Raw genomic sequence first — 12303 nt, 5'->3', positions numbered from 1 at the left:
GAATGAGAGGACAGGAGGAAGAGAGGAAATAAAGCCTACTGGGAACACATGGGAATAGAAAGAGAGAAAGAGAAGATGGAGAGAGAGAGGGTGGGGTAGCAGGCCATCTTTATAGGCTGCCACACCTGGCTGGCACCTGGCAGCAGGTGATGACTGTAAGCTGTTGCTAGGTCATTGTTGGGTGGAGCCTAGCAAATTGTCTGTAAGCCAACACGCGCACACACACACACACACACACACATACAAACACACACACACAGACACACACACACATACAGACACACACACACACACACACATACACACACACACATACACACACACACATACACACACACACACAGACACACACACACACACACACACACACACACACACACACACACACACACACACACATACACACACATACACACAGACACGCACACACACACACACATACACACACACACACATACACACACACACACACATACACACACATACACACAGACACGCACACACACACACATACACACACACACACACACACACACACACACACACACCAAGTTCTCCAAGAAGGAAAGAATGTTTGGTGATAAGCTGCCATCTGATATTCTGGTTGGCTCTTTGTGTGATGATTACTAACTTGCCAGTATTTGAAAAAGTGGGCATATCTATGATAACCTGAACCCTAACTACCTCCAAGCAGGTTTATCTTGTGGGCTTAACAAAGTTCTAGGCAATAATTTTTCTTTTCTTTTTTTCTTTTCTTTTTCTTTTTAATTTTCTTCTTTTCTTCTGTAATTTTTTTAAATTACAGATAGGCAGCCTGCTTTAATTAAAATGTAAAATGATTTATAAAAACTGATAGATTGGTAATTGGTGATGTTTGAAGAGCTTTTTAAAAATCACATGCAAGTTAGATTAGATGCTAAGATTAAAAAATAGTTTAAAAGGTTGTTTAGGATTTATATCAAAACTAAAAATAGGGGACAGCAGGCTGGGTTTTCCAGAAGACACTCAAGACCCGCCCTCCCCCAGGTTGGCCCAGGGGTAGCCAGAAGAAATACACCCAAGTGCTCACTGGAGCAGCCACTATAATTGACAAATGTGTGATGGAGGGATGGGAATGACAAAGTACTCAGTGGAGAGATGGAAGAGGAAGCGAAGCTGATGGATTCGTCATACACTCTGAAGAAAGGTGGTGAGGAGCAAGTGGCTATGACGAGCCTGCACTACCACTTGAGGACACATTGAGATCCCAGCTCAGGGTGCAGCCCAGGGCCATGTCTGCGGTCTGTGTTGAAGTCTATGGCCATGCAGACATCTGTGATCTGGGCTGCCCCCGGAGTCCATGTGGATGTCTATGGGCTATGCTGCCACTGGACGACATGCTGCTCTTAGTGACTTGAGGCCATAGTGAGTGACATCTAGGACCATGCTGCTGCCAGGGACCAGGTCTGAGTCTGTGGTCCTACTGAAGCCTGGCTCTGTATTGACGTCCCAGGCCCCGGTTACCACCAAAGGCCATGCAGATGTCCCTGATCTGGACTGCCCCCTGAGGCACTGTGCTGGCCACAGCCCTCACCTGGCAGCATGGTAGAAGGGTGTGGCGAGCACAAGAAAGCTGGCCCTGCCCCTCTTCTGCCTGTGGTAGTGTGTGTAAGGGAAAGGTGTCCTCTCTCACCACTCACACCTCACCACCCACAGCAGGCAGGAGGTCTGGCCTCAAGGTCGTGAGATCAGGAGACCTGCCCCTGCCCTTTACCAGCTGCAGCACTTGGGAGAGTGGGCCCTGCACCTCATCTGGGCAGCACAGTAGAACTGGCCCTGATAGCGTGGGAGTAGGTGAGCCAGCCCTGAGGGCATAAGTGTAGAAGAGCTGACCCTAACATTTCTCTGCCATACAGTAGCATGAGCAAGGAAGTAATGCCCTCCCCTATCCTTTACCACCCAGGGCAGGCCAGAGGGTTGGCCTCAAGGTCATGAAAGCCAGAGAGTTAGAAGAGGCAGATCCAAAGCTGCAGGATCTCCATGACACAGGGCAACAACAGCATATCCTAAAGGAATTCCTGTGAGGATCCAGTATTGATAATGTAGCAGAAGCCAGATGCCTCGAACCAGACCAATGACTTATTACAATAAACATTTGCAAGTAAAAATGTGTGGACAAAAGAGCATATTGTGGGACACACTGTGACACACTACAGCTTCCACAATGAGATTTTTTTTTCCCCTTGGTGAGGGTGGGGGTGGGGGTGGGAGGTTGCAAGGGCAGAGGGTGGGGATACAAAGGGACTGGGAGATGAGTGGGGTCAGGATGCATGATGGGAAATTCACAAAGAATCAATAAAAAGTTTAAAATAATAAAAGAACAAGATAAGGAACAACAATAATAAAACCCTAAAGATACATTCTGAAATAGCTCCTGATCTGCTCTTCCTCTGTCTCACTTTCTCATCTCCTACCCATCTTATTGTTTTTCTTGATCAGCTTTTTATACTTTTTAAAGTTCTGTGTTACACAAACCAGTCCTAAAATCCCCTCTAGCCTTAATGCTCAGTTTAGTTCCCAAAGCTTAGGGGAATTGTCCTAACTGTTGAAGATTACCAAAAGCAGCTACATCTATGTGCCCCTCGCCCCGCCCCCAAGGTTCCTGGGGATTTATCCTGAGATCCATCTTCAAGCACCTTGGTGAGTTTCCCTGTCTGTCATTTAGCTAACCCATCCCATTAAACATGGGTTCTATTTCCCTTTGCCTCTGCTTTTTAAACCAGAAACCTACTAAATGTTTGAGTGCCACTGACATCAGAAATCAACATTTCCTACACCCTGGATCACGCACACTAACATATGGCTTTTCTATATAACTGGTCTGGCAGAAATAAAGATATTCTAAAGAGACTCTTGTGTCTCTCAATCAGACTATCAGACAATTGATATATTGGACCCCCCAATTATGAGACTTTCTCAAGAGTCTCCTGCTGAGAGAAGAAATAGGCACCAGACAGAGGGAACCTTGTCTCCCTGAAAGAGGTCTCACACAGTTCAACAACTTGTCAACCACCTTACAAGTTGATACTGAACACCAGATACTGATAGGCCAATGGTGGGGGCTGAATGGAAAAAGGAAGGGCAGACAGCCAGAGGCAGGGATGTCTGTTAGAGTCCAGAGTGAACATGACCCTGAGCTGGGCCATGTGAGGGGAGATAGGGGCAGAGGGGAAGAAGAAGAGAGAAGTCACTGACCAAGATGTGTAGCCTGGACCAATAGACTGGCATTGCCAAAATGGCTAAGTTACATAGGGGCCAGAGGAGATGGGGAAAGGGTAGCCCAGGCAATACCTGGGCTTGAGACTTAAGGGTAGGGGCCAGGTATGACAGGCTGGAGGGCCCTGTAACAGGTAGAAACTGAGAAAGGCTAGGAGAACTCAGAGGCCAGTGTGTTTTGATATGTTAGTGGACACCTCAGTTAGCCATTTGTCTCAGATTTGAGACCTAACTGGTGTGGCAGGGATTGCTTAAATTTGTATATCCTTGGACATTATTTGAACTTTGACCTCACTTCAGAACCAGTTTCCTGGGCCTCTTTGTCCCTCTCCCTAAAGGGGCCACACTAAATAAATTGCCCTTTTCTACTTTCTACCTTTAATTTGGCTCTTTTAGCCCAACCTGATTTAGGACACAAATTGTGACTTAAAAGTTTGATAACATCTCTACCTCCTCAGCCAATTCCTTACCTCCTAAAAACCAACTATTTGGGTGTTTTGTATCATATAAGTCTGTAAGACATACCTCACTTTTTGATCTTTTGTGTTACTAAGCCTTTCTCACATTTTGGGGGGTGGAGTTTCAGACAGGGTTTCTCTGTGTAGCCCTGGATGTCCTGGAACTCGATCTGTAGACCAGGCTAGCCTCGAACTCACAGAGATTTGCCTGCCTCTGCCTCTGCCTCCCACGTGCTGCCACTACCACCCAGTCTTTCTCACATCTTAAAGAAATAAACTTTGTACTACTTTTTCCTAAACTGGGTGCTCCTAATCTTCTCAATTGTGTTATGTATGACTATGACAATGATTTACAATTGGTTTTGGCTGTTATATTATTTATGTGAAAAAGATACAAACTGGTTTGTTTGTTTGTTTTAATAAGCTATGGCCATTTCCGTTTTCTCTTTTTTAAAATTAATTTTTGTTATGTACTAAGAATTTTTTTCTTGCCTTACCCAATTAAAATACATGTGCAGATACACAAATTTAAATATTGTGATCATATATCAAGGCCTGATAAATACATACTACTTTATAATTTGGGTTCTCTAAACATCTTAAAATCCATTAAAATGATATATTTGGGTATATTAAATGTTTCATAAACCTTAAAATGCTAATTGTTTATATAAAACATTTATTAGAGTCATAAGATTTTATTGAGTTATAAAACATAATGATAAGGGTTGTCTTGTAAAATAGATTCTAAATATATGTACTTATATACATTTTTATTTCATCTAAATAGTGAGTAACATAAAATTCATATGATTTCTTCAAAATAGACAATATAAAACTATTAAGCTGGGCAGTGGTGGCATACACCTTTGATCCCAGGCTCAGAGGCAGAGGCAGGTAGATCTCTGAGTTTGAGGACAGCCTGGTCTACACGAGTTCCAGGATATCCAGGACTACATAGAGAAACCCTGTCTCAAAAAACTGAAACTAAAAACATAACAAAAACACAGTTAAAAATTAGAATTTTTTTTATTTATGCTGTAATACACATATATAGGATGAAAACAAGGGCATGATTCATTTTGATGAGAAAGGTTTTATTGTAAATATGAGAGAGAGTGTAGCCAGAGGCATCTGGAAGAGTCTAGACTGAACATAGCCAGAAGTAAATACTGGACCCAGGGAGGGGAGGTGGAGGTGGGGAACAAGAAAGAAAGAGGAAAGGGGGATCAAACCAAACCAAATCAAAAAACCAGGAGGAGAAAGAGAACCAAGATATAACCTATATAACCATAGACAAAATAACTGGGTTACATAGAAATCAGAAACTGGGGCTTGGGGTTGGGGATAGAGGTGGGGGTGGGAGGATAGGAAGTGAAGCTTGGGCCTGGAGAGGTTTAGGATAGGGGGTGGAGTGAGAAGTGTTGGCTAGACTCTGTAACAGGTGGTGCTGAGAGGGATCTGGTGTCAGCGTTGGCTTCAGTAAGTCAATAGGCACCTCAGCCAAGTCCCTGGTTTCTCTGGGACCTGGCCTGTATGCTTATTAAAGATTGTAGAGTGGGATTGATTGAGGTGATGTGAAAATACAAGACAGAGAGACCAACCTCTACAGAAGCAGTCTGTCCTTTCTTAGAACCACTCAGGTCAGCAGTCTCTCCTCAGACAGGAAGACTGCATAGGCGTGGGGTCAGGGGTGGGGAGTGGGAGCCAGCTATAGGGCAGAAAAGGGAACTGGGGGTAGAATACTCCATGGGAACATCTGTCCCTCTGTAGCCTCCACGTTGTAAACACTGATGTTGCTAAGCCAACCTTATCAGGAGCTTTCCCGCTCCTAGCTGCCTGCAGATGATATCTCATCCTGAGGCTTTTAGGTCATTCTGACCCTGAGATTTGGGGAGGAGGGTGCCTGCCCTATTTAATTTGGAGTACTGTAGCTGCCAAAGAATGGAGTTCTTTGGTCCTGAAGGATGTTAAGTTGTTCTAAAATTTCTCTAGGGTTTTCTGAGAGCTGGCTAGACAGAGAGGCTAATGGAGACCAAGAAGCCCTCCACCCAGCCTTTTCAGTTGTAAGTCCTGAAAAAAAAAATTAACCAGAGTGGTAAGAAGAGGGACAAGTGGGATGACTTATTAGTTCATTTCAGAGGTCACCTGAACTGCTGTTAGGAACTTGGGGGTACAGTTCTCTCTCAACTGTTTAAAACTGCTAGTAGGGGTGACGTAGAAAGGGCAGTGGTTACAAGTGACTCAGAGGGTCCATCTAAGGGACCATAAAACTTGAGATAGCTAAGATCCAGAACATAAGACGTGTGTGTGTGTGTGTATGTATGTGTGTGTGATGTGTGTATCAGAAAAAAACCCAAATCATTAGTGAGAAACGATTATTCAAATAACACTTCATATGGCTAAGTATAATGTCTCAAGACTGAAGTTTATTCAACTGTCAAAGAAACATATTGATCATTTTCATCTTATTTATATTTCCTGCTGGATGTTTAAGACCACCTACGTAGCCAAAATCAATCTTTTTCTTTTCTTTTTGTTAAAGACAGTTGATGATCTAGTCCTGAAGGATCTCTTGGATGTGGTAGGAACTCCTCAAGTCTTTTTTTTTTTTTTTAAAAAAAAACAACTAGTTGTCTTTAAGAGGAGAGCCAAAGGTTTGACCACTGTTTTACTTGGGAGTGTGGACAAAATTTCTAACGTCTCCTCTGTGTTGCCCCTTCCCCTTGTAGACTTGACACTGGTTAAAATGTACCAGATGAGATCTCCTTGAAGAAGAGAGCAGATGACTCCAAATGGTTTAGAACATTTGAAGAGATGCTCCACAGTCCCCTGGGACCTAGCTGACCTTGAGAGGTAAGGGAGAAAATATTCTCTCTTTTCATTCCTCTGACTACATTAGCATACTGTGTGCTTTGAATGAGAATGGCTGCCATAGGCTCATAAGATTGAATGCTTGGTCCTCAGTTACTGGAACTATTTGGAAAAAATTAGGAGGTGTGGTCTTGTTGGAGGAGGTGTGTCACTGGGGGTGGGCTTTGCGGTGTAAAAGCCCATGTCAGGCTCATGTATCTCTCTCTGCCTAGTGCCTACAGATCAGGATGCAAGCTTTCAACTATAGCCCCAGTGCCACGCCTGCCCTCTTTCCTTCTTGATGATAATGAACTAACCTCAAAAGCTGTAAACAACCCCCAATTAAATGCTTTCTTTTATAATAGTTGCCTTGATCATAATGTCTCTTCACAGCAATAGAATAGTAACTAAGACAGCCTCCAAATACAGTTATTGGGCATCCAGAATGTCCTTTATATCAGTCTGTACTTTTAACTATTGTATAATATTTTAAATCAGATACTTTTAAGTAACATTGATTAAACATACATTTTAGCTAGTTGTAATATTTTTTTTTATTTTTGACCTTAGATACTTTGATACCACATATGTCATATCTAAGCTCATCCTCTATCTTAATTAACCTACTCAGAACTTCATAACCTACACATCTTTTTGTTTTCTTCCCCATTCTGGAAACATGCAGCCATCTTAATCTTTGTATGTGATTTAGTTAGGGTTTCTATTGCTTTGACGAAGCACCATGACCAAAGAGCAAGTTGGGGAGGAAAAGGTTTATTTGGCGTACACTCTGCATTGGAGTCCACCACTGAAGGAAGCCAAGACAGGAACTCACAAAGGGTAGAAACCTGGAGGCAGGAGCTGATGCATGGAGGATGCTGCTTACTGGCTTGCTCCTCATGGCTTGCTTGGCCTGCTTTCTTAGAGGATCCAAGACCACCAGCCTAGGGAAAGCACTATCCACAATGAACTATGCCCTTCCCCATCAATTACTAATTAAGGAAATACCTTATAGGCTTGCTTACAACCTGACCTTATGGAGGCATTTTCTTATATTTTTGGTTGTGAGCCTAGCCTTTAACAGCTGAGCCATCTCTTCAGCCCAAGGAGGCATTTTCTTAATTGAAGTTCCAGATGACTTTAGCCTGTGTCAAGTTGGTATAAAACTTTTCCAGCATGGTATGTATAAATCTTTCCTTCTTAATATAGTTTTCATCTTTACATTCTTTTACATTTTCTGTCCCAAAGATTTATTTATTTATTATATGTAAGTACACTGTAGCTGTCTTCAGATACACCAGAAGAAGGCATCAGATTTCATTACAGATGGTCCTGAGCCACCATGTGGTTGCTGGGATTTGAACTCAGGACCTTTGGAAGATCAGTCAGTGCTTTTAACTGCTGAGCCATCTCTCCAGCCCCCTTTTATTTCTTAACACCATGTGATCCAATAGAATTAACAAATGAATGTTCTATCTGTTGTGAGAATTTCCCACCTAGGGGCAGGGAGACTAAGCAATATCTATTCCCTTCCTCATAAGGTCCCAAGGACAAACCAGAGTTTAATTTCATCAAAGTTCCCCCTGGAGAACCAGGGAGTTTATTGGGTTTACTTACAAAGAATTGGTACACTTGGGTGAACTGGCCCTGAGGTTATGAGAGCTGGTGGGCTGGTCCTGCTGCTCCCCAACTACAGCACTCAGGCGAATGGGCCCTGCACTTTATCTGGGCAGCACAGAAGAGCTGGCCCTGCTGGGGATGGGGTGCAGGTGAACTGGTTCCATGGTCAAGAACATGTGAGAGTTGGCCTTGACAATCCTCCGCCATGAGGAACGGTGTGTGTGTGTGTGTGTGTGTGTGTGTGTGTGTGTGTGTGTGTGTGTGTACAGGCCCTCCTTCTTCTCATTCTTCGCCACCTGAAGCAGTTAGGAGAATTGACTCATGGGCAGTCGAGGTGGCCCTGTCCATTACCAGCTCTAGCACTAGGAAGAGTGGGCCCTGTACCTTGTCTGGGTAGCACAGGTGAGCCAGCCCCCAGGGTGAGAGAGCACAGGAGAGCTGGCCCCACCACACTCCACTCATCTACCTGAGGTGGTGCAGGTGTGGGGGAGATGCCCCCCTCTTATATACCTTACCACCTTCAGCCATCAGTCAGGAGAACTGGCCCTGGGGTCATGAGAGCAGGTGAGTGGGCCCTGCACCTCATCTGGACAGCAAAGTAGAGCTGACACTGGTAGATGGGGTGCAGTGAGCCCGCCCTCCCCCAGGGCAAGAGCTGGCCCTGCCACTATCTGGTGTGAGGTGGCATGGGTTCAAGGTGATGCCCTCCCCATCACCCCTTTTGCCACATGCAATAGCCAGGAGAGTGACCCTGGAGTCATGAGAGCAGAAGAGCTAGCCTTACCCCCTCACTGGTTATAGAACTCTGGAGAGTGAGCCTTGTACCTTGCCTAGACAACACAGTGGAGCTGGTCCTGATGTTGAAAGCACAGGCAAGCCACCCCCAAGGGTATAAGAGCAGGAGAGCTAGCCCAGCCCCTCATAGGCTGTAGCACTTGGGAGAGTGGCCCCTGTACCTTGACTGGGCAGCACAGAGGAGCTGGTTCTAGATGATAGGTGTGGGTGAGTTGGCTCTGAGGACTTGAGAGTTGGAGAGCTGACACTGCTTCCTGCTGATGGTGAACTTGGGTGGCTTAGCTAGAGCAGTACTAAAGAGTTCTCCTTAGTGGTGGGTAAGGGAGAGCTGGTGATCTGACCAGCTCAGCTACCATGCAGGCCCAGATCCAGGGCTTTGATTAGGTCCACTCCCCAAATCTGTATCATCTGCAAATGATCAGGATGCACAAAAGGGCCAGTCCTGCTGTCCCAAGGCTGCAGAATCTCCATGATACAGAGCAACAACATCAGGATTCCTCTTGATGAGGATCCAATATTGATGATGTCATAAAAGCCAGAAGCCGGAGATCTTGAACCAGACCACTAGCTCATTGCAATGCTCATTTGCAAGTGAAGAGGTGTGGACAGAGGGATATACTGTGAGTCACACTGTGACACACTGCAGCTTCCATGATGAGATGTTCTCTAAGCTTTGTTCTTTGTTTGTTTCAGGTGTGTTTTATTTGGGGGCGGAGGTTACAAGGGTGAAGAGTGGACATGAGGGGAAGGGGAGATGAGCAGAACTGGGGTGCATGATGTGAAACTCAAAAAGAACCAACACAAAGTTAAAAAAAAAGAGGATTTGGTAAGTGTTTACCAATGGAAGTGTGGGTGATCCAGAAGCAGTCACATTGAAAAGTCTTTACTCTGTATGAATATAGATAGAACCACCCTTTTTTGTCTATATAAAATTGGGATGGTCCATTAATCTACTCTTTTTGTGAAAGAATGTTAACATTTAATAAGTATGATCGTTTTAGCCTGGCCCAACTGAAGGTACAATGGTGGCAGTGGTTTAATTAGAAGATAGGACAGAGTATTTTAAGAGGTGGATACTAGTTTTTCGTTTGTTTAATATATGCCTGGCTAACCTAAGATCTTGAAAAGCCCACTTATTCATTTGTTTTTAAAGAGGTCACAGTGCAAAAAAAAATCCTTAAAATGTGTATGTTTATATATGTTCACACATATAAAATACATCTAAAAGCACAGACATAAGGTATTCTTATCTAAATGGAGGGTAATTGTTCAACAGAAAAAAACGTGTCCTTCAAGTAGGCACAATCATCAATTAAAGTAAATTTATACCTCAATCAATAGGGGTCAAGTTAAAGAATCAGAATTGGGGATAATATTTTGACCAGAATTGTAGTCCAGCTTCAAAGGTTCCCTTTGTCTTTCACAATCTCCACACTATTTTTAAGTCCAAATCTCAAAATCTCTTCTGAGACTCAAGGCAGTCTCTTAATTGTAACCCCCTGTAAAAACAAAAGCAAATTACATACTTCCAAACAACAGTAGCAAATTGTCCTCTGATGTCTACACATGTGGCATTCACACACATACATAGAAACATTTACAATAAATGTGATCCAAATTTTTTTACAATAGTGTAATAACTTAAAGTTTCTATGTGTTACTGGTGGGAATACAGAATGTTTAGCTTCTCAGTTAAACATCTGGTAAAGCACACGCCCCCTACGCCTAGAGTAATAAAATCTCCTGTTTGTATTTTATTTAAAAGTGTGTTCAAATGTGTGGGTGCCTTTATTCACAAGTGCCAAGAAACAGAACTGCTGGGCCTCCCCTTAGCTATTCTTGGGTTAACATGTGGATCTGCCTGTACAAGGGAAGGGCTCAGCCATGAGACAGGTCTGTGGTACACAGAGCACCATGATGGATTGCAGATGCTTTGAGAGTTATGCATCAGGAAAGGAGCCAGGCTCCAAATGCAAACCTACATATGGTTCTATTTATGTGAGAGAGTATAGGGATGGAAAACAGAGTCGTGGTTGCCAGGGGTGGAAAGAAAGGTCAAGTGCAAAGGGCGTGGGAAGATGCTTTGGGGTCAGTAAACTCTTCTGCATTGGCTGTGATGGATACTGAACCGCACATAGCACTGCAGGCTGAGTGTCTAGTCATGAGGGCCAGACTAAGATATCACCCAATATGTTGATACTTTTAAAAATCTCTATGTGTGTGTAAGCATAGGATGTAGATACATGTGTGTTATAGTCAGAGAACAACCTCAGCCATCTGTCTTTGCCTTCTGTTTTCTTTGAAGCAGAATCTTTCTTTTGTTGTTTGATGCTGTGTATACCAGGCTACCTTAGAGCTTCCCACCTCACCCTAGGAACCCTGGGATAATAGATGCTGCCACCACTGGTTCTGGGCATTCAACCTTAAGCCCTCATACTGTGTGGTGCCCGTGTGCATTACCCCCTGAGCCTTCCCCTGACCCCTTGTTTTATTTTTTGAGATAGATCTTGCTATGAATCCCAAGCTCGCCTTGATTTGAGGTTGTTATGTTACTCGCTTTCCTCATCACTGTGACAAAATACTTGACAGAAGCAACTTGAAGAAGGAAAGGTTTATCTGTGCTCACAGTCCGTCATGGCAGAAGAGTCGTGGCGGCAGAAACACGACTGCTCACCACCTGTGGGCAGTCAGGAAGCAGAGCGAGGTGAATGCTGGTGCTCGGCTTGCTTGCTCCTCCTTTTCCAGCCTGAGATTGGAGCCCAATGGAGAAGGTTCTGTCCACGTTTAGGGTGGGTCATCTCTGCTCAGTTAAGCTGTGTGAAAACAGACTCAGCCATGTTGATCCTAAAGCAAGCTAAGTTGATAATGATTATCATCACAGTGATCCTCCTGCCCCCGCCTTTGAGGGCTGGGGTTATAGGCATGTGACATCCCAGTGCTCTATATTGAATTTATCTTAGCCATGACTTTCAGTTTATTAGAACAGACTGTAGCCAGAGTGTCTGTGGTTCCAGGGTCAGAAGGTAGAGATGGTAATCTAATTCCAGTGTTGGGCCCAAGACTGGTAGGTGAAGGTCCTGGGGCATTGAGTAGAGTGAGTAGGACTTGTCTCCTTCCTACTCTTCTTAGAGGAAAAGGCTGCCCCTGTCCCCAGGGAAGCCAGACTCCTGGGAGAGGAGAGTCTCAGGAAAGAACCTAAATTCTGTACCAGGGATTTGGGTGGAGGTAGGTAGAGAGCAGCCACACTCTGGAAGCCTGACACATCAATGCACCATCTGGCCTAGATCAGGCCAGTCTACTCTTGACTCCAGTGGGAAGGACT

At 44.2% G+C, this 12303-nt stretch overlaps 1 long non-coding RNA gene across 1 annotated transcript in view; it reads right to left on the bottom strand.

Annotated features, from left to right (window-relative positions):
- LOC116102934 overlaps positions 1 to 9480 on the bottom strand; it is a 30509-nt gene extending 21029 nt beyond the window's left edge. Inside the window, exon 1 of the long non-coding RNA XR_004123331.1 lies at positions 9143 to 9480. This is a non-coding gene — a long non-coding RNA (uncharacterized LOC116102934). The remainder of the gene's footprint in view (positions 1 to 9142) is intronic.
- Positions 9481 to 12303: the final 2823 nt, after the last annotated feature.

Source organism: Mastomys coucha, unplaced genomic scaffold, assembly GCF_008632895.1.
Source record: "Mastomys coucha isolate ucsf_1 unplaced genomic scaffold, UCSF_Mcou_1 pScaffold21, whole genome shotgun sequence".
NCBI classification, from domain to species: Eukaryota; Metazoa; Chordata; class Mammalia; order Rodentia; family Muridae; genus Mastomys; species Mastomys coucha.
Note: the sequence above shows the minus strand (reverse complement) of the source record. Positions and strands in the feature narration are given on the sequence as shown.